The sequence below is a fragment of the Ursus arctos genome, unplaced genomic scaffold (assembly GCF_023065955.2).
Source record: "Ursus arctos isolate Adak ecotype North America unplaced genomic scaffold, UrsArc2.0 scaffold_7, whole genome shotgun sequence".
Lineage (NCBI taxonomy): Eukaryota > Metazoa > Chordata > Mammalia > Carnivora > Ursidae > Ursus > Ursus arctos.
The window spans coordinates 27,560,497-27,586,011 of NW_026623089.1; the positions used below are offsets into that span (position 1 = coordinate 27,560,497).

General features: G+C 43.2%; 1 protein-coding gene across 2 annotated transcripts in view; it reads left to right on the plus strand.

Moving 5' to 3' along the window:
- Positions 1 to 1,831: 1,831 nt before the first annotated feature.
- DNMBP (dynamin binding protein) overlaps positions 1,832 to 25,515 on the plus strand; it is a 104,869-nt gene continuing 81,185 nt past the window's right edge. Inside the window, exon 1 of one of the 2 annotated variants that reach the window (XM_026493860.4) lies at positions 1,832 to 1,974. The gene's annotated coding sequence lies outside the window, so the exon portion shown is untranslated. Of the gene's footprint in view, positions 1,975 to 2,074; positions 2,553 to 25,515 lie in introns of those variants that run through there. The other variant, XM_048219223.2, reaches the window with a different exon arrangement.

The window sequence follows — 25,515 nt, forward strand, 5'->3', positions numbered from 1 at the left end:
TCCTTTCCCTCTCCCTGTGCACTCTCTCTGGAATAAATAAACCTGAAAAAAAAAAAAAAAGAAATACAAGAGGTGCACCTGGGTGGCTCAGTCGGTTAAGCGACCCACTCTTGGATTCCGCTTGGGTCATGATCTTGGTGGTGAAATCAAGCCCCTTCTGGGGCTCACCCTCCGGTAGAGTCTGCTCAAGGCTCTCTCTCTCCCTCTCCCTCCCCTGCTACCCCTCCCCCTGCACAGTCTCTCTCTTTAAAATAAAAAAAATAAACATCTTTAAAATGAAATGCTCAATTTTTATTTAATCCTGATTTCATAGGACATACTCAACTCTTTGTCCAAGAAACATTAGAAAAGTACATGCAGAAAAAACAAAATTGTGGTTAATGGAATAGTAACAGTATCTTCAAAAATAAAGGCAATAAATTTGCAGTGTTAATTACTTATTCTTAGGAAGAAAAGTCACTGTTCTACAGACAAATGAAGCATTTGTTAACAATTTTGTCAAAACGCAGAATATTGATATTTTACCAGAGAGTTTTCTGCCCACAATGTTCAGATGCAGCAAAACAGCAAAGGAGGAGAATCGTATGGCGGTTCCTCAAAAAATGAAAGCTAGAATTACCATGTGATCCAGCAGTTCTATTTCTGGGCATAGAGTCAAAAGAATCAAAGGCAGGGTTTCAAATAGATACTTGTACGTCCCTGTTCATAGCAGCATGATTCACAACGGTCAAGAAGTGGAAGCAAACCTTGGATGGCACAAGTCCGCTGACACAGGGATGGATGAACAGAAGGCTGTATCACACAACGGAATAGTTCTCATCCGCGGTTCAAGGTGGACGAACCTCGAAGACATTCTGCTAAGTGAAGAAGCTGCTCACAAAATGACAAACACATGATTCCGCCAATGGGCGGTATGTGGAGGAGTCAAACTCATAGAGACAGAAAGTGGGATGGAGATTGCGGGGGCGGGGGGCTGGGCGGACAGAAATGGAGAGTGGGTGTTTGAGTCCTGTGGGTTCAGTCTGCGGAGACGAAAAAGCTGTGGGGATGGGTGGTAGTGCTGATTGCACAACAGCGTGAATGTCCTGAATGCCACCATACACGTCCAAATGGTTAAAACGCCAAGTGTTACGTTACGTGTATTTTACCACCAGGAGAAAGGAAATCCCGTGAACATTCCTGAAATAGAGGCTTCTCTGTCACGCACATACAGGGCGAGACTGGAATGTCCTCGCCCCCTGCTAGGGAGAGCCCAGAAACTTGAGGGACACGTTCGAACGACACGCCCGCAGAGTGACCCCGCGGCCTTTAAGCGGCAAAGGGAGCCCTGCGAGCATTCGCGGCAAGTTAAACGCATCCCGCCGGCCCTGCCCGGTTCTCGCCCTCCGTCGCTCCTCGCTTTTACATTCGCCGAGCGGGCCTGAGAGACTTTCCGCCGGGAAACGCGGGACGGCCAGAAGCGAACGCCAACACGGCGTGCTGCGATGAAGAGAACCGCCCCGGGGAGAAGGACCGCACCGCGCGCAGCCGGGAACCGAGCGGGCCTTCTCCCGGAGCAAGTCCGCCTTTTTTCTGGGCTGGAGGGCCGTGCGCGGCCGGGGACTCGCTCTTAGCCAGAGCGGCACGCAAGGCCCAGCGCCTGGCGAGCGGCGGGCCGCGGTGACCCGTGCCTCAGTTTCCCCGGCCAGAGGCCCTCGCAGCGCCGCCCCCTCTGGCTCCGCGGGGCGGGCCGGCCGGCAGGGGGCGCGAGCGCGGGGCGGGCGCCGGGAGGTGGGCGCGCGGGGCCCGAGGCGCCCCCGGGCCGCGCGGCCGTAAGAGGCGGAAGCCTGGGCGGGAGGCAGGAGGCGGGGCGGCCGCGCTGAGTCACACCGGATCGGCCCGCCCGCCGCTTCTAGGGGCGGAGGTGACAGCGGCCCGGGACGGGCGGCCGCAGCAGCCCGCCGCGCCGAGGGACCGCTGGGCGGCGGAGAGCAGGTCAGGGGCCGGGCGAGGCCGGGCGGGGAGCTCGGGTCGCGGACGCGGGGCGGCGGGCGGAGGGGACCCGCGCCCAGACGGACGCGCCGCGCGGCCGGGCCTGCGCCACCCTTGCCCCGCGGCGGCCGCTGCCCCGGCCGGGAGCCCCCGGGGAGGGGGGCAGGAGGTGAGGGGCGCCGGCCCTCCTCGGAGCCCGGTCAGGTCCGGCCCTGTGAGGGCCCCGCCGCGGGGAGAGAGGCCGGGCGGCCAGCAGTCAGGGGGATGCGGACGTGGGCTTTTTAAACGGTGTCAAGCCCCGGGCTCTTTTCCCTGCACCGCCCTGCCACTCGGGCAATGAGGCGGACTCGGAGAGCTGGAAAAGAATTCAGCATTAGCCCAGCCCCCCTATTTTACAGATGAAGAAATATTCTGGCTTGCTCAAAGTCCCATCCAGTCGGTCTAGCAGTCCGTGGTTCTGTGTCTGGGAGGCAGGGAGGGATGATTTCCGAAGCAAGAGCAAGACCTGTTTGGCTAGAGATGCAAGTTTGGTTATGCCGGAGTTTTGCTGTTACCCACGGACACCTGCATTCCTGCCACAGGTAGTTATGTCCACCAGGCATCAGTTTCTCAAAGCACTTAACCTTGAAGTGGGTGACGGTGCTGTCAGTTGCATAAAGAAATAGTGGGGTTACAAAATGGCCAGGTCTGCTGGACATGAGGCGCTGTGGAGAATGCTTGGGGTGTAGAGTCAATTTTTAAAAGCAACCCCCCCCCCTTTAAATGCAATCTCATTATCCTTCATTGTCTCATTTAGGCGACAATGAAGGGCTCTCGCACCGTTACTCTGTTATATTGGTAACTTGCCTGTTTTACAGTAATATGCATATCTTGTGTCGAAAGACTTTTCCTAATTAGTAATGCTGTGGTATGTGGCAAGCCAGTGGTAGGCTTAATGTTTAAGGTTGGAGCATAGTTTAGCTCCAATTGTTTGCATAGCTGAGTTCCAGGGGGAGAGTGGGACTGATTAATCCCTGGTTGTACCTGGCAGCGTACAGGTGTGCTTTCTTAGCGCTGTGTTTGTTAGCTTGGCACCAGGAATAGATTCCAGGTGATGAGCAAGTTAGTTTATCCCTCAGCACCTTTCTCTAAATTATTGAATTAAAGGATCTCTAGCCACCTTTGAGCTCCTGATTTTACATGTTAATTTGAAACATATGTCACTCATTGTGTCAAAAGTTTTAATGAAACAAGTCACATTATCAGCATTGGCCTAACATAAGTGAAAAGTGGTTTTTCAAATTACTTCAGTGTTAAATTCACTTAAATTCAGAGATTGGAATGGAGTGTTTTGTGAGGATAGCTAAAGTCTGACCTGGGAATGGGGTGTGTGGGGTGCACAGAGAACTTCTGCAGTAAGCTGAGAACATTCTGCCTCAGGAAATGTGATGTCTCTCATATACTGCTCCTATTGTGTGTGTATTCGGCCGAGATATAATAATCACCTTTATAGACAGCCTGTCCAAATATGTGCAAGTTATTTATTTTCTCTTGCAGCCCCAGAGCAGAGCGTTTTCCCACTTCTTGTTTCTTTTTTTCCGGCTCTTTCAGAGTGGCCCTCTTTCCTGTAGAGACCCTTTCCCGTTCCTCTTTCATCCACATTGCAATTCAGAGCCTCCTGCAAGCATTGATTCAGCTTATGTTACTTTTTCTTCCCCTAAAGAATATGGCAAATCATAATTCTTGAGTCACAGTTTATGATCTCCTAAAAACTAACGGTGTGTGTTCATTTTTAGAACATGCAAGACTCCATGAGGCTCTGGTTCTGAAAAAGGGTTAAGTGGACTGCGCTTAGATTTTTATCTTTCGTGTACTTGGAGGCTGCAACATAGGAGCGCTCCAGGGCCAGCAAACTGGCTTATCTCTGCCTCAGAAGGAAATCCTGTCTGCAGGACGCCTAGGGAATCTTCAAGTGTGTTATTGTTCTCAACCCTCCCACTTTACAGTGTTGGGCTCAAATAAGCAAAAAGCTCTTTTTCAAATTTCAGATACTTAAGTGATTTTTGAAATTACAGATGCTTTTTATATTGGAATTTTTTTAAATAATAAAAGCAATGACAATAGAATGCAAATGGAGACTTGCATACCTATTGCCTGGTAGAAGGCTTGAATCATTTTCTACATTTATTGTTTCTGAAGTCAGTGTATTACTTACCGACAGCATAGCATTGTCACAGGATAATTTGCTCTGAAATTCTCAACTGTGCTTGGTTTTTAGCTACAACATCCTGAAAATTCAGAGTTACATATGAAAAGTTTCACAACAATAATCCAATTAATATTAAATAGTTTCTTATGCTCAGCTTAGGATAGCATCTAGATAAACTAATTTTCAAGATTGGCTAATGTAGTCTTGTGGGTCAGGTGTTAACTATGAGATCCCAGGGGCATCTGGCTGGCTCAGTTGGTAGAGCGTGCGACTCTTGATCTTAGGGTTGTGAGTTCAAGCCCCATGTTGGGCCTAGAGCTCCCTTAAATAAAAAAATTATGAGATATCAGCCTTTCTCCTGGAAAGGCAGAAACCTAAAGTAATAGCCATAAAATCAGGTCACAGAACAGCTCTATAATGAAAGAGCCCTTAAACCAAAAGTGTTAACTTTTGGTTGGGTGCTTTATCCTTGATGCTATAAAAGTCAGCCAGAGGAGATAAAGTAAGCATAGAGTAGCTAAAATGTATTCTTTTATTTTTAGATGTTCGGGTTTACCCAAGAACCCCATCACCAAGAACCGAGGGCTCCCAGCAGGGCAAATAGGGCATTGTGCTAGGGGGCTGCAGTCTGCACTTCTGGTTTGTTCATTCACCACGGGGTCATTAAGCACCTGGGTCTACCAGGCACTATTCTGGGTGCTGGGGATACAGCTGTGAAGGAAACAAAGCCCTGCGGATGCGTGACAGCATTGTGGTGGGGTGGGGGCCGACAAAACCGTGAATGGGTAGACCGTCACATGCTCACCGTGCTGCGGGGAACTACGGGCTGGGCAGGACTGACTCGATACCTCCGGAGTGGTCAGAGAAGGCCTCTGCTAAGATCACTTTTGATCTAGGACTGGAAGGAATTGAGACCGGGAGGGTGGGGGGCAGAGGGATGAGCAAGTTCCAGGCCCAGATGCTGAGCCTGTTGGGCACGTGTGAGGGCTGGCGAGGTCCTAGCGGCTAGGGCAGTGCCAAGGCGGGTGAGGGCGAGGTGACGGCAGAGGAGAGGCGGGGGGAGCGGGAAGGGGCGCCATCAGTGTAGGCCATTGTAACGACTTTGACCTTTCCTCTGAGTGAGGGGGAAGAAGCCATTAGAGGGTTTTGAACAGAGTTGCTTATGATGACTTCAGTTGGACAGGGTCACTCCGGCTGCTGGGCGAGAACAGAAGGGGGACGAGGCACAGAGTCAGGAAGACCTTCCCTTTTGTGCTAGCTGTGTACCCTAAACCGTGTAACTCTTCCTGGGGCCTTAGTCTCCTCATCTCTGGGATGACCAGGTCCCTTCGAGCTCTAGAATTTTAAAATTCTGAGTAGTGTGGAAATTTCTACAGGGAGGCCAGGGGATTGCATGCGAAGAGGTTCTAAAAGTAAACAGCTGCAGATGACCTGGAAACTTAACTCGGACTTGCCTGTAGCCGAATCACTCCAAATCAGGAGGTAATCGGGTCTTTTCAGGCAGGTTGGCAGGTCATGGGAACAAAAGCACTGTTTCGTGAATAGTCTCTGCTGATCCCTGTAGTACTCTGCTGATCCCTGAATTTTCTCTTCCTGCTTGAAAAAGGGTGAAGAGCTGTTACTCATCAACAGAGCTGGCAGCCAAATAGCTTTTGTTGTTAGGAAGGTTGGAAACTTTGGGGAAGGAAACAATTCTAATTTTATATTTATCATCAGTCATTCGAATTCTTCTTTCTTAACATGGAAGGAGTCGGAAGGATTTCTTTTGCTTTTAATTCCCTTCCCATTCACCTTATGTCCCACAGGTACTCGTTCTAATGCATGTCATGTGTTTCTTTTTGTCCGAATAGCCTCTTGCTTGTTTTATATGTATTTTAATTTATAACGCTGTATCTCATTTTGCTGCTTTTTTCTCTAAAGGCTGTTTTGAAGATCTCTGTGTACATCTAGTTCTCTGGTTTTGTTTTTTTTTTTTTTTTTTTAAGATTTTATTTATTTGACAGAGAAAGAGGCAGTGAGAGAGGGAACGCACAAGCAGGGGGAGTGGGAGAGGGAGAAGCAGGCTTCCCGCTGAGCAGGGAGCCCGACGCGGGCTCGATCCCAGAACGCTGGGATCCTGACCTGACCAGAAGGCAGATGCTTAACGACTGAGCCACCCAGGCACCCCTAATTCTCTGTTTTTGACTGATGCGTTATGCCCCATGCCATGTGCTCAAACTGCAGTTTTACGTATCTGCTGTCTGTGTGATGGATACTCGAGCTGTCCCTACGTCCTAACGTACATACTGCTGCAGTGAGCATCTTCGTACCTGTCCACTTATAAAGCTGCATAATATGTATTCAGAAGGGAATTGCTGGGTTATAGGCTGGCACATAATGAATTTGACTTAATAGTGCCAGATTCCTCTCCACAACGGCTGCCCCAGCCTCTCTTCTGCCAGAAGTGTTGGAGGGTTCCTATCCCCTCCCGTCCCACCAGTGCTCCGCTCCCTCCCCCCATCTTTTCTAGTCTCTAGGTGCAAAGTGATCTCTTGTCATTTTAATTTGTGTTTCTTTGCTTACAAAGGATTGCAAATGTCTCTTATACATAGAGCCCCTTCTGTAAATTGCTTGTTCATACCTTTGCCCATTTTCTATTGGAGTTGCCATCTGCGTTGTTCACACTAAGATTCTGCAGATGTCTTCTATTTGGGCATCTGTTAATTTTGTCTTTGTCCTTTATTATTATTATTATTATTTTTTACAGATTTATTTATTGGAGAGTGTGTGTCTGTGTGTGTGCACGTGTACCCGTGCAGGAGACGGGCAGGGGCAGAGAGCATCTCAAGCAGACTCACTGCTGAGCATGGAGCCTGACTTGGGGTCCATCTCAGGACCCTGAGATCATGACCTGAACTGAAACCTAGAGTCAGTCCCTTAACTGACTGAGCCACCCAGGCACCCCTCTTTGTTTTCCTTTGATCAAGAAACATTCTTAATTTCATTGTAATCAGATACATTCTTTGACATGTTTAATACTTGTGGAGTTTCAAGAAGCCCCTCTCAATCCCTGGGTGATAGCAATTTCTTTAATTCATCTAGAGCCCACGTTGCATATGGTGTTAGGGATCCAGTCTGATTATTCTTCATTTAATGAGGCAAATTTTCCAATAATATCTCCAAAAACATCCATGCTTTCCTCCATTGAGCTGTGGTACTTTCTCATCTGTGGTTTCCATGGATATACTGGTCTGTTCTAAGCTTCTATTCTGTTCCATTGGTCTGTCAGTTACTGCTTCATGTTTTATTGCAATGACTTTATAATACATTCTCATGACTGGTATAGCAAGTGCCCCATCTCTGTTCTTCATTTTTAAGTTTAATTAGCTATTCCTGGACCATTATTTTTCTATATAAAATTTGGAATTAAGCTTATAAATTCCTCAAAAATTATATTTTTAAGGAATTTTTATTTGGATTATGTTGAATTTATAAATTATTTGGGAGAAGCTTGACATCTTTTTGATATTAACTCATTTCCTCCAAAAGCATGTAATGTGTCTCTCCATTTATTCAGCACTTTTTAAAAAGAATTTTTGTTTTATTTGGAAATAATTTAAAACTAGCAGAAGAGTTCGAAGGTTAGTACAAAGAGCCCCTGTATATTCTTCACCTAGATTCACCAAATGTTAGCATTTTGCTATATTTGCTTTATTACTCCCTCTCTACATTCCTATGCATGTTTTTTTTTTTTTTCCGGACCCTTTTGAGTTAGTTGCAGACATCATGCCCTTTTAGCCCTAAATACCTCATCAGCTCATTTTTAAATCCTTTATTAGAATTTAAAAAATTTTCTCCATAAAGGTCTAGGAAGGTATTTTTGGTTAAATAAATTTCTAAGTATTTCATAGTTTTGTTGCTATTATGACTCGTGTCTCTATTTTCTAGTTGAGTGTTGGTAGTTTAAGAGAAATAGTGTTTATTGCATGCCGATCTTGTATCCGACAGCCTTTCTTCCCCGTCTTTTTCAAATAGTTGATTTCTGCGTTTTCTTCCCCTCTATTGTTAATCACAATTCTTTGAAAAAAGTGATCGTTTTGTTGCTTCTTTCCCATCCTTACACGTCTTACTTACAGCACCGGCCAGAACTTCCAGGACGACGTCAGAACAGTTGCTGCGCTCGTGGCCGTCTTTGTCTTGCTTTCAGTCTTGCAGAGAACGGGTCTGACGTCTGTCTGTCGCGTACACTGTGTGTTCTAGGTTTTAGATGAGCCTTTGTCAAGTTAGGCTGTTCTCCTCTAGTCCTAGTTTATTGAGCATTTTCGTCGTAAGTGGGTATTAAGCCTCGTCAGGATTTGTCTCCAGAGAAGTAAGGTGGCATCTGGAGGATTCATTCTGAATCCTCAGCCTGCGCTAGGATGAAGTTTCAGGCGAAAGAAGATTCGTAGGTGGGGCGCCTGGGTAGCGCAGTCGTTGAGCGTCTGCCTTCGACTCAGGGCATGATCCTGGCGTTCTGGGATCGAGCCCCACATCAGGCTCCTGCGCTAGGAGCCTGCTTCTTCCTCTCCCACTCCCCCTGCTTGTGTTCCCTCTCTCGCTGGCTGTCTCTATCTCTGTCGAATAAATAAATAAAATCTTTAAAAAAAAAAAAAAGAAGATTCGTAGGAGTCTTCATACTTCTGAACCTTGCTTATATAAGTTTATGGTAAACGTTTCATGATCCAATATCAGCTTATTTCACCATTAGATCAGCTTTTTTTCTCCTGTTAAGAGTCAGAATTTAAGTAGCTGGTGTGAAGGGTGAGAGCCACATTCAGCATCACACCTGGGGTCGTCAGCACGAGTGTAAATAGAAGATATGTAAAATTATAGCTCGTTTATCTGTGGATCAGTCTCCACTCCAGGTATAAATCTTATCCAAGTAGATCTCACAAAATACTGAGATGCTTCAGCTGGGAGGTCCGTGGCCACCGGAACTGCGGGGGGTGTCGGGCAGCTGATTCTCATCGCCGTCTCTTTTGGTATATGGTTGGGTCTTGTTTTGTTTTTTTTAACTAGCTATTTTTTCCTAATTATAAAAATTATACATCTTCATTGTAGAAAACTTGTAAAAAATACAGAAAGGGAATTCTTTCATCCTGACTTTTAGCACCAGCCTATAAAACGTGGGTTATTTCTTGCTCTTTTTTGTTATTATTTTTTTAGTGTGTGTATGGGGGGCGTGTGTGTGGATGAAGAGAATGCACTTAAACTTGGGCTATTTATAATTGTATCACCCTTCCTCTTTCAGGGTTAGACCTTCAGCTCTTGTTCTTCTTGCTTTGATTGATCCTCTGAAAAAAAGCAAGAAGATACAAATAACTTCAAGGTGTGGGGTAAATGCAGGCTGATTCCCTAGATACAGTGAGCAGGCTGTGCCCGTGGGAGCCGCCGGGCACAGACAGCCCAGCCTCACTGTATCTAGGGAATTGTTGTAGCCCAGATGCTACTGGACCAAAGACTGGCTTGGTGCAAGAGAAGCGGAGGACAAGTCTGTCTGAGGTCACCTTGCTTTGGTTCATTTAGCACTTTCCCTTCTTAAGGCCACTTTCCGAAAAGAAAAGTGTGGAGAAAATACTTGTAATTTATCTTCTTTTGACTCTGAAATAAGCCTAATGCAGTTGTTTCCCTCAGGACCTGCTCGTGTGGTGAGCGGTGAGAGAGTGATAATAAATAGCAGGAAATGAGAACTCCTAGGTTAACATTCCTGTCAACGGGAAGATTCCAAATCCCATGGCCCGCCCCCTTCTCCCTCCCTATCCTTTCGCTCTGCTTTTTTTTTTTCCTCTTCCATATTTTGTCCTAACACCCGCCTGTCACTTCCTAAACAGTTGTTGGCCTCCCCATCCCTCTGGGAGAAAGTTCTCCAATGGCAGGGATCTTCGTTTTGTTCACTGATAAATCCCAAGCAGGAGCCTGGCACAGACTGTGCTCTCAACTAGTGAAGCCCTAGGATGAATCCTCTGTAAAGAGGTAGCTCTGTGATACAGAGCAGGGAGAGCTAAGGGAGGGCTGAAGAAGGAAAGTTCTTAGCCTCCGTTAAATGCGTGGGTTCAATAAGGTAGAATGCTGTTTCCTCCTTGACCCTGTGAGCCTAGCCATCCACGCAGCCACAGAGCTCATTTCTCCCCACCTGCTCTAGCAGCCCCTGCGGAGGCCGTGGTTTCTGAAGGTGGGGTGTCAGTGCCTGTGTCTCGCTGACAAGCACGCGGTGGGAGCGGGGCCCCCGAGAGAATAATCCTTGCTGACGCCCTCGCCGGGGGCTCCGGGCGGGCGCACACTCTGCTTTGTTTTCATGAGGGGATTGTCTGAGCATAAATGACCTGCGCCATCAGCAGGAAAAGTTGCCACGGATGTGTCGGCTTGTGCTGAACTCCCCAGCCTCACGCCCCGCGTCCTCCCCTCTTCTAGTCTATTCTTCCCTCCCACCCCAGTACACGCGGAGCCGTGTCGCTGCCGCGCCTGGATCCAGTTCAGGGTGGCCACGATGAGCAGTCCTGTTGCGCGCGGCTGGTTTCTGCGCCGTAAAGCAGGGGCTCGGATCGTGGTGCGCAGGATGGGCCGAGAAGACCGACTACGTGGCCCAAGTGCACCAGGACCCGTTCACCCTGCGCAGACTGCCGTCGGACTCACGGCCGTTCGTTGCTCTACTGTTCGGCACCTGTTGCCCACCACTGCCCCCGGCGAATCCTAAACTCCGCTGCCTGGCCCTCTAGTCTGTTCCAAATGCACCCGTACCCGTTAATCTACTGTAATGTGCCCACTTCCTGCTGTCCTCACACATTCCTCAGACGCCCTTTCCTGCAGCAATAAGGATAGCAGTAAGTGTTCTGTTAATTACCGTTGTGACTATTTCATCTTTCATTTTACTGGGTTGCACGCATGGTCTAAAGTCAAGTGAAAGGAGCATAAAACAACAACGCTATTAATAGAAAATGGCCGCTAATAATTTAGCCAGTCACTGTGCTAATGCATTCTCATTTAATCTTCCGAATGATTTTATAAGGAAGGCGCCAGTGTAATCCTCATTTTACATATGGAGAAATTAAGGTACAAATTGGTGGAGAGGGGCGCCCCCGGCTTCATCTCAGGGCCGGAAGTTCAAGCCCCACATTGCGTGTGGAGCCTCCTTAAAAAAAAAAGCCGAGAAACGTGCCCGGAAGTTAGGCTGCTGTGAAGTGGTAGAACTAGAATTCAGACCCACATCTGTCTCTTTCGGAGGCCCACGCTCCGAACCAGCGTGCGGTGTGTGGTAGGCCTCAGGTGAGCAGGTGACTGAAGACAGGGCGTGACACAGAGTCACAGGGTTCTGAGGACTGTCCTTGTCTCACGTATGCCGCATTACTCACTGGGGCTCCGAGTCGTGGAGAGCATGGCAGGACTTTGCCTGCAGCCGAAACCATCTGGGAGGCCTCCTCTCCAGATCCTGCCTTGACTACTGCAGACGGCCAGAGAGGTCGGCACCTCCAGAACGGATGGGCCCTGAAACTCCATCCGGGGAGCATGCTTTGACTTTTCAACCTTTCTCCTAATGAAGTATTCAAAATTTGCAGAAATGAATAAAGAATAATAGCCGAACATCCCTGTATCCAACACTCAATTGGAGATGTATACACTGCGCTGTTTTTGTGCCCCACCTTCTTTGCATTTTTGTAGACCGTCTGGTTCTAATGATTAAAAAAAAAAAAAGACTTCCCTTTTATTTACATGCGACAAAATACCATTACTGTCACCTAAAAAAAGCAGTAATTCCTAAGTATAATAAAGAAGCTAGTCAGTGTTCAAAAATTCCCTATTTGTGGGGCGCCTGGGTGGCTCAGTCAGTGAAGCGTCTGCCATCTGCTCAGGTCATGATCCCGGGGTCCTGGGATCGAGCCCCACGTTGGGCTCCCTGCTCAGCGGATAGTCTGCTTCTCTCTCTCCCTCTGCTCCTCCTCCCTGCTTGTGCTCTCTCCTTCTCTCTCGCTCAAATAATTAAAATCTTTAAAAAAATTCCCCATTTAATTTTTTATTTTATTTTTATTTTTAAAGCTTTAAAAAATATAGAAAATTGAAACAAATGGGATGGGGAATTTTTTTTTAAAGATTTGATTTGAGAGAGAGGGACAGAGAGAGAGAGAGAGAATGAGTTGGGGGGGGCAGAGGAAGAAGCAGACTCCCCACTGAGCAGGGAGCCCAATGCGGGTCTTGATCTGAGGACCCCGAGATCATGACCCCAGCCCAAGGCAGCCACTCAACTGAATGAGCCACCCAGGCGCCCCCACCCCCCTTTTAAAAAGATGTCTCAGTTTTTTAAAAAATTGATTTGTTTGGATCAGGACCCAAGAAATGGGCACATACTGCATTAGATTAATGTTCAAGTGGTTTTTAACTGAGACGTCCCCCTTCCTTTTTCATTTTAATTTTTTGGTTATAATTTATTTTATTGAAGAAACTGGGTTTTTATCTTATAGTTTCCCACATTTTGGATTTTTAAAAAAATATTAGAGAGAGAGAGAGTCTTAAGCAGCTTCCATGCTGAGCACGGAGCCCCATGGGAGGCTCGATTCCAGGACTCTGAGATAATGACCTGAGCCGAAACTAAGACTCAGACGCTTAACTGACTACACAGCCAGGTGTCTTACATGCTGCATTTTTAAAATGGTTTTTGACTTAACTTTTTTGACCTATTGTGAGTTACGTTCCTCTTCTAACCTGTCAGTCACTACAGGGGGTTCCAAGTTATTCAGTTTCCATAAATAGAAAGGATTCACTGGCCCACATATTGCTTGGTCTGGCCCAGAGGTAATTTCTGAGGAGTCTTCCAAAGCATCCCAGGTGACAGGGTATGACATTATCAACAGACCATCTGTATTTCAAAATATTTTGCCTCTGAAAGAATTTTATAACTTCTAATTGGCAAGGCATTTCTGTGTTCCCTAGAGTAGTGGGGGAGAACAGAGAAGGGAGTGAGTAGTCTGGTTTTCTTCTTTTAGACAGTGTTTGTTGCTTTAAGGATTTCTGGGGCTCAGTGCCAGAACCTCCTTGGGATATTATTGTCTTACAGTTTAGATCTGCTTATCAGGAAACAGAATCCCCGAAGGGTCAGGTAAGAGGAGAATGAGTTTACATGAAAACCAGACTTTCGTTAGAGGCTGTTGGGGTCCTGTGTTCTCGAGCAGCTGGCTGGACTGTGGAGCATGACGCTAATACGTATGTTTTTCAAACCCTTAGTTTTCTTTCATTACTAGTTCTTTTTGCTGCCGCCGCCTAGATGTTAATCAGTAATTGTGATAGCTGGACCACTGTAGACATGAAGAAGTCCAGTTTTGTCTTAAATTTCTTGTAGTCTTGTTGCCTTGACCTGCTAGTCAGCTGTGATCGTTGTGCAGGGCAGTGAGTTGGTATTAAAGTACAAAGAATGAAAATTGCTGAAGTATGAAGCGATGTGTGGCTTTATGTATTCAGTGACTTCGAGAGTGTAAGAATACAGTATCTCAATGTCAGCATGTTCATCTAGTTTTAAAGCCAAGTGGTTAATAAACCAAGACTAAAAATCTTAACGTAGAATGAGAAAGACATGTGATGAATTTATTTTAAATAATTTTATTATAAGGCGACTTGCTTATTTTTTTAACCTTTACATTTTATTTTTTAAATTTTTTATTATGTTATATTAGTCATCATACAGTACATCCTTAGTTTTTGATGTGGTGTTCCATGGTTCATTGTTTGCGTATAACACCCAGTGCTCCATGCAATATGTGCCCTCCTTAATACCCATCACTGGCCTATCCCAATCCCCTACTGGCCTATCCCAATCCCCCCAACCTTTACATTTTATTTTTTAAAAAAAATTTTTTAATATTTTTTTATTATGTTAGTCACCATACAGTACATCCCTGGTTTTTGATGTAAAATTCGATGATTCATTAGTTGCGTTTAACACCCAGTGCACCATGCAATACGTGCCCTCCTTACTACCCATCACCAGCCTATCCCATTCCCCCACCCCCCTCCCCTCTGAAGCCCTCAGTTTGTTTCTCAGAGTCCATAGTCTCTCATGCTTCATTCCCCCTTCTGATTACCCCCCCTTTCTTTATCCCTTTCTTCTCCTACTGATCTTCCTAGTAACTTGCTTATTTTAAGTAAGAGGTTTGCTTTCAGGGTTTGATAACAATAAAGGAATGAAATCTCTGTGTTGACTTTTGCCAGTATGTTCAGACTTTATTCTTATATTCTCTAGGTATGAGTCAGACTTGGTCTGTGTTCTTTTCTGGTAACTCCAAACGCTTACAGTAAAATATATTTATTATTCACAAGGTGTTAGAGTGGTTTGAAAGTTCACAGTTGTTCCTTGCAGGGATCAATTAGCAATGAAAACAATCACTTCACATTCACATCTGACTGCAGCTAGCAACAACACACACATGAGATATTGTGTTTGAAAAGCAGGGTATAGATAATTCGATTGTACTCATGTGAGTTGTAAAGCTATAGTGCCTTGCAGAGTGCTGCAGCACCTTAGTGAGGCTTGAGTTGAAGGCGCGTGGTAGGTGGGGAGTGTCTAGAAATGAGGCAGAACTTGGGAGAGCAGGGACCAGGTCGGGATGAGCTTTGTACAGTCTGTCGAGGGGGTTGAGATACTTCTGCAAGTGCTGGATGGGATCCCCTTGTGGAGCTTCAAGCAGCAGAGAATGAGGGGATTTTGTATTTAAAAAGATAATCCTAGTTGCAGTGTGGAAAACAGAACAGAAGGCGGGAGCGTGGTAGATAACCACGTAGGAAGGCGTTGCAGTAGTCCCGAAGGACAGGTGCTGAGGGTCTAAAGTGGGCAACAGCGATGTCAAATTTGTACATTTCTAGCCTGAAAGAACAGTTTTTAAAAGCTCAATACATTTGAGGGATTTAACAGTAGTGTCAATGATTTCCATAGAAGTTCAGGGTTTTTGAAATGTTTTTTAGAAGAGTAAATAAATTAATTTTATATTCCTCTTCTAATCCCTGGAAAGCATTTGGCAAAGGTTTCCTTGGACCCGTAAGCAGGGATCTCGTTGTGAACTGTTGCCAAATCCTTGTGGGTCTGTTGTGAATACACAGCTCATTTAGAGCTTAGAGTAGAGGGGGTGTCAATTGCTTTGTCCTTGTGACCAGTAACCACAGAATCACATTGTTCCCCCTCTCAAGAGGACTGTAGCAATTTTGGGCAGTGAGCCAGCACCCAGAAGTTGCTGCCTCATCTGTATTTTGTATGTTACAGTCAGTTTGGGCGATGAATGACAGTTCTCCTCCATCACCATCATCATCTCATAGCTGACATTTACAAACTAGAGGAGCACTTACTATTTGCCAGGAAGTGTATTAAATGTTTTATCTATGTGATCAGACTGAATCCTCCTAACACCCTATCAAGTAAATTGCTACTACTATCTTCAGTTTACAGATGAGGAAATTAAGGCTGAGAGTGGTGTGTAAGTAACTTGTCGCACATCACACAGCTTCACAGCTGGTGGAGCCAGAAATTGAACCCGGTGCTCTTTTTATTTTAGAGTCTGAGCTCTTCACTGTTACGAATGTAGTTATTGCTTAATATAATTTGGTGTGATTTCTCTTTTTAAGTTTGCTCTTTATTGTAGCTCTGTCCAGTAAGGTCCATGTAATCAAACACTGTTCACTTACCCTCCATCGCAGCTCGAAACAGGTATAAAGCACAAGTATAGAACATTTTTAAAACATGAAATACAGGAGGGGCACCTGGGTAGCACAGTTGGTCAAGCATCCGGCTCTTGATTTCGGCTCAGGTCGTGATCTCAGAGTCATGATCTCTGGGTCATGAGATTGAGTCCTGTGTGGGATTCCTCGCTTAGCGTGGAGTCTACTTAAAACGCTCTCTCCCTCTCTGTTTGCTCATCCCCACCTCAAATAAATAAATAAGTCTTAAAACCAAAACAAAACATGAAGCACAGGAGAAACCACGGGGGGAGGTGCTGCGTGGGCAGAATAGGGAAGCTATTGAAATTTCTAACTTTTTTCAAGGTGGAATATTCATGTATGTCTTCACTATTTTGCCTCAAGTATAGTGATTGCTGAAATAGGAAAGACACTCAATTTAAAAATTTGATCTATAACCCACAAACCATAAAATTCACCCTCTTAAACAGTATACAATTGAAAGGGGTTTTTAAATTGTATTCACAAAATTGTGTAACCATAGCCACTATCTAATCCCAGAACATTTGCTTCCCCCTGTACTCATTAGCACTCATTCCCTGTTTCTTCCTACTGAGACACTCATTTTCAAACCTATTGAATACCAAAACACATCCTAAGCTATGAAAAGGATTCTGAGAATATCTATCCACAATCCCTTTCTCTTTATTTTTTTTTTTAAGATTTTATTTATTTATTCGACAGAGATAGAGACAGCCAGCGAGAGAGGGAACACAAGCAGGGGGAGTGGGAGAGGAAGAAGCAGGCTCATAGCAGAAGAGCCTGATGTGGGGCTCGATCCTATAACGCCAGGATCACGCCCTGAGCCGAAGGCAGACGCTTAACCGCTGTGCCACCCAGGCGCCCCAATCCCTTTCTCTTTAACACAGATAATAATAATAATAGCAGCCAACACCTGCATAATGCTTAGTATATGTAAGGCACTATTCTAAGTGCCTTACGTATATTAACTCGTTTCAATCTCACTATGACCCTACGAGGCGGGTTCTATTATAAAATCCATTTTACAGATGAGGAAATGAAGGCACGGAGAAGTTAAGTAACTCACCTCAAATCATATCATTCTAATAAGGGATGGAGCTAGAATATAAATCTGGGTAGTGTGGCTTTGTAGTCTGTGCTCTTAATTATTACATATGTTTTAAGCTAATTATATTTATATTTGAAAATGATATGAAGACCTTGAAAACGTTATGCTAAGTGAAAGAAACCAGTCACAAAAGACCACATACTGTATGATTCCATTTATACGAAATGTCCAGAATAGGCTTATATATACAGAGTATTTGTAGGATAGTAATTTATAGAAAGTCAATTACTGGTTGCCTGGAAGTGGGGTAGGGTGGGTGGGGAGACTGTTGGGGGGAAATAGAAAGTGACCGCTAATGGGTAAGGAGTTTCTTTTTGAGACAGTGAAAGTGTTCTAAAATTGATAATGGTGAAAGTTGCACTACTCTGAGAGTATACTAAAATACATTGAATTGTTTAAGTGGATGAATTGTATAGTATGTGAATTATAACTTAATAAACTTGTTTTTAAAAATGATATGAAAAGAAACAACCAGAATGATTTTCCTTAGAATACCTTTGTCTTCATCTGAAAAAAATTATATGTATACACACACATACACTCCACCACTCTTTCCCCCTCTTTTATTTGGGGGTGCTCAGTCACTTGCAACCAATTCTGATTCTAAGCATCTGCTTGCCTACTCAAATATTTCAGATGCTTCCAAGTACCAAAAAAATCAAAACCCAACCCTCCCTGACCTGGAAGTGAGGCCTATGAGACCCCATACAGCTCTGTGGGAAAGAATAACATGATAATTGGGAATGTGATATTATATTTTGGTATATAACTTAGAGCAGTTCAGCGTGTTCAGTCGTTCATTTTGCAGATGTTTCGGGTGGGCCTGCGATGTACCAGGCAATGCTCTACGTGCTTGATATACATCAGAGAATAAAATAGACAAAAAGGATCCTTGCCCTGTAGAGTGTATAAAAGATAAGGCCTAGCATGGGAGACTATGGACTCTGAGAAACAAACTGAGGGCCTCAGAGGGGAGGGGGGTGGGGGAATGGGATAGACCGGTGATGGATAGTAAGGAGGGCACGTATTGCATGGTGCACTGGGAGTTATACACAACTAATGAATCATCGAACCTTGCATCAGAAACCAGGGATGTACTGTATGGTGACTAACATAATATAATAAAAAAACATTAAAAAAAAAAAAAAAAGAGAAGGCCTAATCCCATAGGCTTCATAGAGGAGGTACTATTTGAGTTGGATCTTAAAAGATAATAGGAGTTTATCCAGATAATAAGAGTTATGTGTGTTTGATGGAAGAGTGAGGTGCCCAGCTCATCTAGGCAAAACATCTAGCATCTGTATTGCATCTTTTTTTTTTTAATTTTAATTTTTTGGCTGTGCAACAGGTGAGTTTAAAATCTCAATGGTTTATCCCAACAACCATTTACTTTCATCCTCCTGGGTCTGAAGTCTGGCTGAGTTTGGCTGATGTAGTCTGGGCCAGGTGGAACTCAACAAGCTTTCATTTGGGTTCAAGTCTCTTTCCCCTTGTCTTCATTCTGGGGCCTGGCTGAAGGGGCAGCAGCTTCCCGGGGATGCTCTTCTCGTGGTGGGTTATTGGAGCACAAGGGGACAGGCCAAACCACAAAATATGGTTTAAAGCTGCTGCTCATGTCCTTTCCACTGGCACTCCATTTGTCAAAGCAAGTCACATGGCCAAGTCCAGCAGAAATGGGACAGGGAGCTATACTCTGCCCACAGCGGGAGGCTCTGCGTAATCACACCGCAAAGGGTGTGGATCCATAGTTCTGTTATAAAGATGGTGATGAATTTGAATAACAATTTGATCTACAAGAGTATGCATTATAAACACAAGAGATAGCTGAGCAAGGCATGAATACAGAGGTGAATAGACATGGGGATAAAAATGACTGAAAGTTGTAGAGGTGTGTCAAAGGTGGTGGTAGAGGGTTGGAACAAAGTGTCAGTTACGGTGCTCCCCTGAGCCACTGATTCACTGGTTCTTGTTTTAGTTCTGTGTTGCTGCTATCAATTTTATTTCATAGCACTATGGTGTAAAGACACTAAATCTTTCTTTCTTTCTTTTTTTTTTTTTTTGATGTTATTTATTTGAGAGAGCGAGAGAGAGCACCAGTAGGGTAAAGGGCAGAGGCAGAAGCAGACTCCCTGCTGAGCAAGGAGTCCGATGTAGGGCTCGATCCCAGGACTCTGGATCATGACCCGAGCTGAAGGCAGACACGTGACTGAGCCACCCAGGCGCCCCTGAATATTTCTTTATTTATCTAAGTCATATTTTACCTATTCTAAGTTCCCTTCTGCCTGGCTGTTGGAAAATTTAATTTTAGGCATCCTTGGAGCCCTTCCTTCCCTGCACCCAGTAGTATCAGAGAGATTCCTGGACCTACATGGTAGAAAACTGGAGGAGGAGCTGTGTCTTTACAGTGCTTGCCTCCTAATATTATGGGAAAACCTACTATTCACATATGCAAAATTCAGAGAGTTTAAAATTTAGAGTTAGAAAAAGATATTAAACTTCTCTGACTCATAGATTAGAATATGAAACATTTGCAAATACAAAATGCTATGAAATGTTTCTGTCTTTGGTGGAAAAACCAGTGTCAGACTTATACCCTCACTGTGAACAACTGTAAAACTGGGAAAAACATGAGGCAGCTGTTTTCAGGCATTAAACAATAGGCAACACAGGTCCGTGATCCTTGAGAGAAAGGAAGCACCAGGTGAACCCCATATTCACCCTGGCTCTTTGCCTGGGGACATTTTCCCAAGCAGCCCAGGGAAGTGGAGCAATGGTCTCACTGAACAGAGGAGGAAGAGCTTAGAGTTTGGGGTTACCAAGAAGGCTGATTTGTAGGACAGGTTACAGGAGGAGAGGGAGCGGCATATGGGTATAGGGAACAGGAATCTGCTCAGGGATTTCCCTCACTTGCTTGGCCAAGGGCCGGGCCGGGCGTGCACAGGGCCAGACTCTGTGAGACCTGACACAGAGTGGCTGCTGTGGGGCTGAGAGGTGAACAGAGACACCTGAGGGGGGCTCAGTGCTCAGAAGTGTTGGAGTTCTAGTCCAGCCAGAGTGAGAGACCTTGATGAGCACTTCAGGCATTCATCTGGGACCCCAGATAGGACAACTTTAGGAGTGAGGACAACACCCTAGAGTAAAGGCTGTACCTTAAGACCAGGGACAAAACCAAAGTAGACACACCCAATGTGGCATAAAACCAAACCTAACAGGATCAAAAGGATCTTCCAGTAATTTAACTGCTTATCAAATCAAAATTCAACACGCATTAAAGGAGAACAACGTAATCCAGGCTTTGCACAACATTTAACCCACGAAATTTAGCATACAATAAAAATTACCGAAATAAAAGAAGTAAAAATATGACAAGCAAAAATGTGACCCATACTATGGAGAAAAAGATATATGATGTCCCAGATGATGGATTTAGCACACAAAGAATTTAAAGCAGCTGATGTAAATGTGTTCAGATATTTAAAAGAAGAGATGGACATAGTTAATGAATAGATGGGAAACATTAGCAGAGAAATGGAACTATTAAAAAGAGCCAAATGGAAATTTTAGAACTGAAAAATACAATAGCTAAAATAAATATTAACCAGATGGCTTTATGAGAGCAAGAGAGACATGCAGAGAAAAGAGGCCAATGTGCTAGAAGGCAAATAAATGGAATTTATCCAAACCGAAGAGCCAAGAGCAAAAAGATTGGGGATGGGATAACAAAGCTATAATGACTGTGAGACAATATCAAGTAGTTTAACATATGTCTAATTGGAGTCCCATAAAGATGGGAAGAAAGACAAGGAAGAGGGGCGCCTGGGTGGCTCAGTTGTTAAGTGTCTGCCTTCAGCTCAGGGGGTGATCCCAGAGTCCTGGGATCAAGCCCTGCATCAGGCTCCCTGCCCTGCTGGGAGCCTGCTTCTTCCTCTCCCACTCCCCCTGCCTGTCTTCCCTCTCTCACTGGCTGTCTCTGTGTCAAATAAATAAATAAAATCTTTTTAAAAAAGACAAGGAAGAAATCATATTTGAAGAAATAATGACCACAATTTCCCCAAATTTAGTGACAAATATCAACTCACAATCCAAAAAACTCTGAACCTCAAACAGTGGATATGAAGAAAACTACACCTGAGCATTGTACTCACCTGCTGAAAACCAAACTTAAAGGGAAAAATTGTAAGAGTAGCCAGAGGAAAAAAAGATATGTAGAAAAAGATATGAGAGTGAAATAAAAATATTTTCAGAGAGGGGCACCTGGGTGGCACAGTTGGTTGGGTGTCCAACCCTTGGTTTGGACTCAGGTCATGATTTCAGGGTCATAAGATCAAGTCCCACATCAGGCTCTGCACTCAGCTCGACATCTGCTTGGAATTCTCTCTCTCTGCTGTCTCCCTCTGCCCCTCCCTCTGTACCGGCATGCATGCGCGGTCTCTCTCTCTCTCAAATCTTAAAAAAATATTTTCAGATAAATGAAAGTTGGGAGCATTTGTTGCCAACAGACTTAATACTGTAAGAAATGCTAAAGGATGTTCTTTAGACTGAAATGATACCAGAAGGAAACTCAGATCTTTAGAAAGGAATACACAACATTAGAAATGGTAGTTATATAGGCAAATGTGAAAGACTTTTCTTTCTTTATTTAAAAAACTGTTTATAACAAAAATAGCATTGTAACTTTTCTTTCTTTATTTAAAAAACAACTGTTTTTAACAAAAATAGCATTGTATTATGGGTATTCTAATATATTGCATCGATTATTTATTGCTGTAAAATTAACTCCAAAGTTAATAGCTTAAAACAATAAATATGTATTATCTTACAGTTTCTGTTGGTTAGGAATTCAAGAGTGGCTTAACTGAATAGTTCTGGCTCAGAGTCTGTGATGAGTTGCCATCAGGATGTTGTCTGGGGTTGCATTCATCTGCAGTCTTGACTGGGCTCTAGGATCTCCTTCTAGATCTTACAAGGCTGTTGACAGGAGGCCTCATTTTCACCACGTGGGTTTCTCCATTAGGCTGCCTGAGTGTCCTTACAACTTAATATTGGAAATCACACTCTGTCACCACCACCACATTTTGTAGTTTAGAAATGAGTCAGTAGGAAAGCCCACAATCGAGAGGTATTAAACTCCTCTCTTTGAAGGGAGCAGTATCTAAAAATTTGTAGAAATACTTTAAGACTACCACAAAAATGTAGAGGAAGTATATATGACAAAAATAACACAAAGGACAGCATGGGGTGGTAAATGGCATTATACTGTTGTATAGTTCATACATTGTATGTAAAGTGGTATACTATTAATTCTAATTTGATGCAAATTATAATTCCTAGAACAACCATTGAGAAATCCAGAGGTATAGCTAAGAAGCCAATAGAGGAAATGAAATGGATCACTAAAAAATATTTGACTAGCTTGAAATAAGACAGGAAGGAACGAACAAACAAATGCAACAAGTAGAAAACAAATGCCATTTCAATAACATTAAATGTAAATGGTCTAAATATTCTAATTTAAAAGTGTAAGTGATCAGGCTTAATGATTGTTTAAAAGAGAGGTATTTTAGAAATAAGTCAGGGAAAGACAAATACTTTGTTAACTCACTTATATGTGGAATCTTTAAAAAAGCCAGAATCATAGAAACAGTAGAATGGCGGTTGTCAGCAGCTGAGGAGTGAGAGAAATGGGAGGACGTTGGTCAAAGAGTACAAACTTCCAGTTATAAAATGAATAAGTTCTGGGGATATAATATACAGCATGGTGACTATAGTTAACACTGTATTATATACTCGAAAATTGCTAAAAGAGTAGATTTTAAGTGTTCTCACTGCAAGAAAGTTCTAATATTGTGAGGTGGTGGACATCTTAACTAATCTTATTGTGGTAATCATTTTGCAATATATACATGTATCAAATCATCACACTGTGTACCTTAAACTTACACAATGTCATATGTCAATTATATCTTCATAAAGGTGAAGGAAAAAAGAGATGTACTTTAAATATAAAGGTATAGATATGTTGAAAGTAAAAAAAAAAAGATAAACATGTAAACAGTAAGGAAAAAGCTGGCATGGCTATACTGATGTCAGAGAAAGTAGACTTCAAGGTAAGGAGTGTTAACAAGATAAAGAGGGACATACTGTTATGATAAAAGAGTCAATTCATCAAAGTGAAAAATTCTAAATGTGCTAATAACAGAGCTTCAAAATACATGAAGCAAAACCAACAGAATTGAAGAGAAAAACAAACAAATTCTATTAAGAGTTAGGGGTTTAATACCCCTTTCTCAGTTATTGACAGAGCAAGTAGAAAAAAATCAACAAAGATATTTATGATCTGAATGCCACCATCAGTCACCTTAACCTAACTGACATTTTTAGAACACTATTCTCAAAAACTGCAAAAGTGAGCATAGAGCACTGATGAAGACAGACCATATGCTGGGCCTTAAAACACCTCACGGAATTTAAAATAATACAAAGAACATTTCTTTTCTTCTTCTTCTTCTTCTTTCTTTTTAAGATTTTATTTATATATTGGACAGAGACAGCGAGAGAGGAAACACCAGCAGGGGGAGTGGGAGAGGAAGAAGCAGGCTTCCCACTGAGCAGGGAGCCCAATGCGGGGCTCAATCCCAGGACCCTGAGATCATGACCTGAGCCAAAGGCAGACACTTAACGACTGAGCCACCCAGGCGCCCCCACAGTACATTTCTTGACCACGGCAGAATTAAACTGGAAATTAATAATAGAAAGATCACTGGATATATGGAGTCTTTGGAAAGTAAACAATGCACTTCTAAATAACCCATATTTAAAAGAAGAAATCATATGGGAAATTAGTCTTTTTTGGTTGAATGAAAGTGAAAGCATCATATCAGAATCTGGGATGCAGCTAATGCAGTGTTTACAGGGAAATTCATAGCTTTAGGTGCTTATATTTAAAAAGAAGAAAGACTTAAAATCTATTGTCTAAATGTTCACAGGAATGAGAAAAAGATAAACAAATTAAACCCAAGGTTGAAGCAGGGACATAACAAAGATAATAAAAGAAGAAATCAGTGAAACACAAAGCAAACAATAGACATTTAACAGTGCCAAAAGTTGATTCTTTGAAAAGATCCACAAAATTGATAACCTTCTAGCAAGACTAAGAAAAAAGGAGAGAAAACAAAAATTTCCAATATCGTTACAGATCATGCAGATATTAAAAGGTTAATAAAGGAATATTATGAACAACTGTATGCCAGCAAATTTGATAGCTTGAATTAAATGGACACATTTCTTGAAAAACACAACTTACTAAAACTGAGAAAAGAAGAAATGGAAAATCTGAATAGCCCTATATCTGCTAAAAGTATTGAATATTTAATTAAATACCCTTCCTTGAAGTTTTATAGGCCCAGGTTATTTTACCGGTGAATTCTATCAAATATTTAAGGTTGAAACACAGACCTTTTCAGAAAATAGAGAAAGGAACACTTCCCTGTTCTTCATGTGGCTAGCCTGTCCCATATACACAAATCTAACAAGGACATTTAAAGAAAAGATTACAGACTAATTCCTTGAGATCACAGGTGTAAAATCTTCAACAAAATAGTGGCAAATCGAAATTCACACCATATAAAAAGAATATTGGGGCATCTGGCTGGCTCAGTTGGAGGAGTGTGCGACTCCTGATCTTGCGGTCTTGAGTTCAAGCCCCAGGTTGGTGTAGAGACTACTAAAAAATAATAATAATAATAATAATAATTTAAAAAAAGAATAATACATCATAAGCAAATAGAATTTATTCCAGGAATGCAAGGGTGATTTAACATTTGAAAAATCAATGTAATTTGCCACAGTAACAGAATAAAGGAGAAAAAACATTCTCTCAGTAGATACAGAAAAAGCATTTGGTAAAACTCACTTATTCATGCCTAAAAAAAAAAAAAAACGCAAAACAAAAAGGTATGCAGAACTGAAGCAAAGTCCTGAAGTAATATCTTTTGGCAGGAATCACAATGATCAGACACGCTCGCTGCCCGGAAGGCCCAGCAAAAGACTCTGTGCTATCTCTAGGACATAGTTAATTAATTGCCCTGTGATTGCATGCATTTTCTATTTCTTAGGGAATCAGCATTCCAGCTTATTATCAAATACCAGATGCTACTGTTTGTTTCTGTAGCAATTTTGAAATCTTCTTATTAGAATGTCATCTTTGTTTTCTATCACAGCAGTCTATAATATAACTCTCCCACCTGTTTTGTTCTCCTTTTATCTTATCCCAGCTACTATTTGTAACGTGTCACTCCCAGATTCAAGGTTTCCATGTAGATACATTATTTGCTTAACATATCCTGCTTTTGCCCCCTTTCCATTGTTGAATCTTAGATTTGAACATTCTTTTTTTTTATTTTAATTTTTTTTATTATGTTAGTCACCATACAGTACAACCCTGGTTTCTGATGTAAAGTTCAATGATTCGTTAGTTGCATATAACACCCAGTGCACCATGTGATATGTGCCCTCCTTACTACCCATCACCAGTCTATTC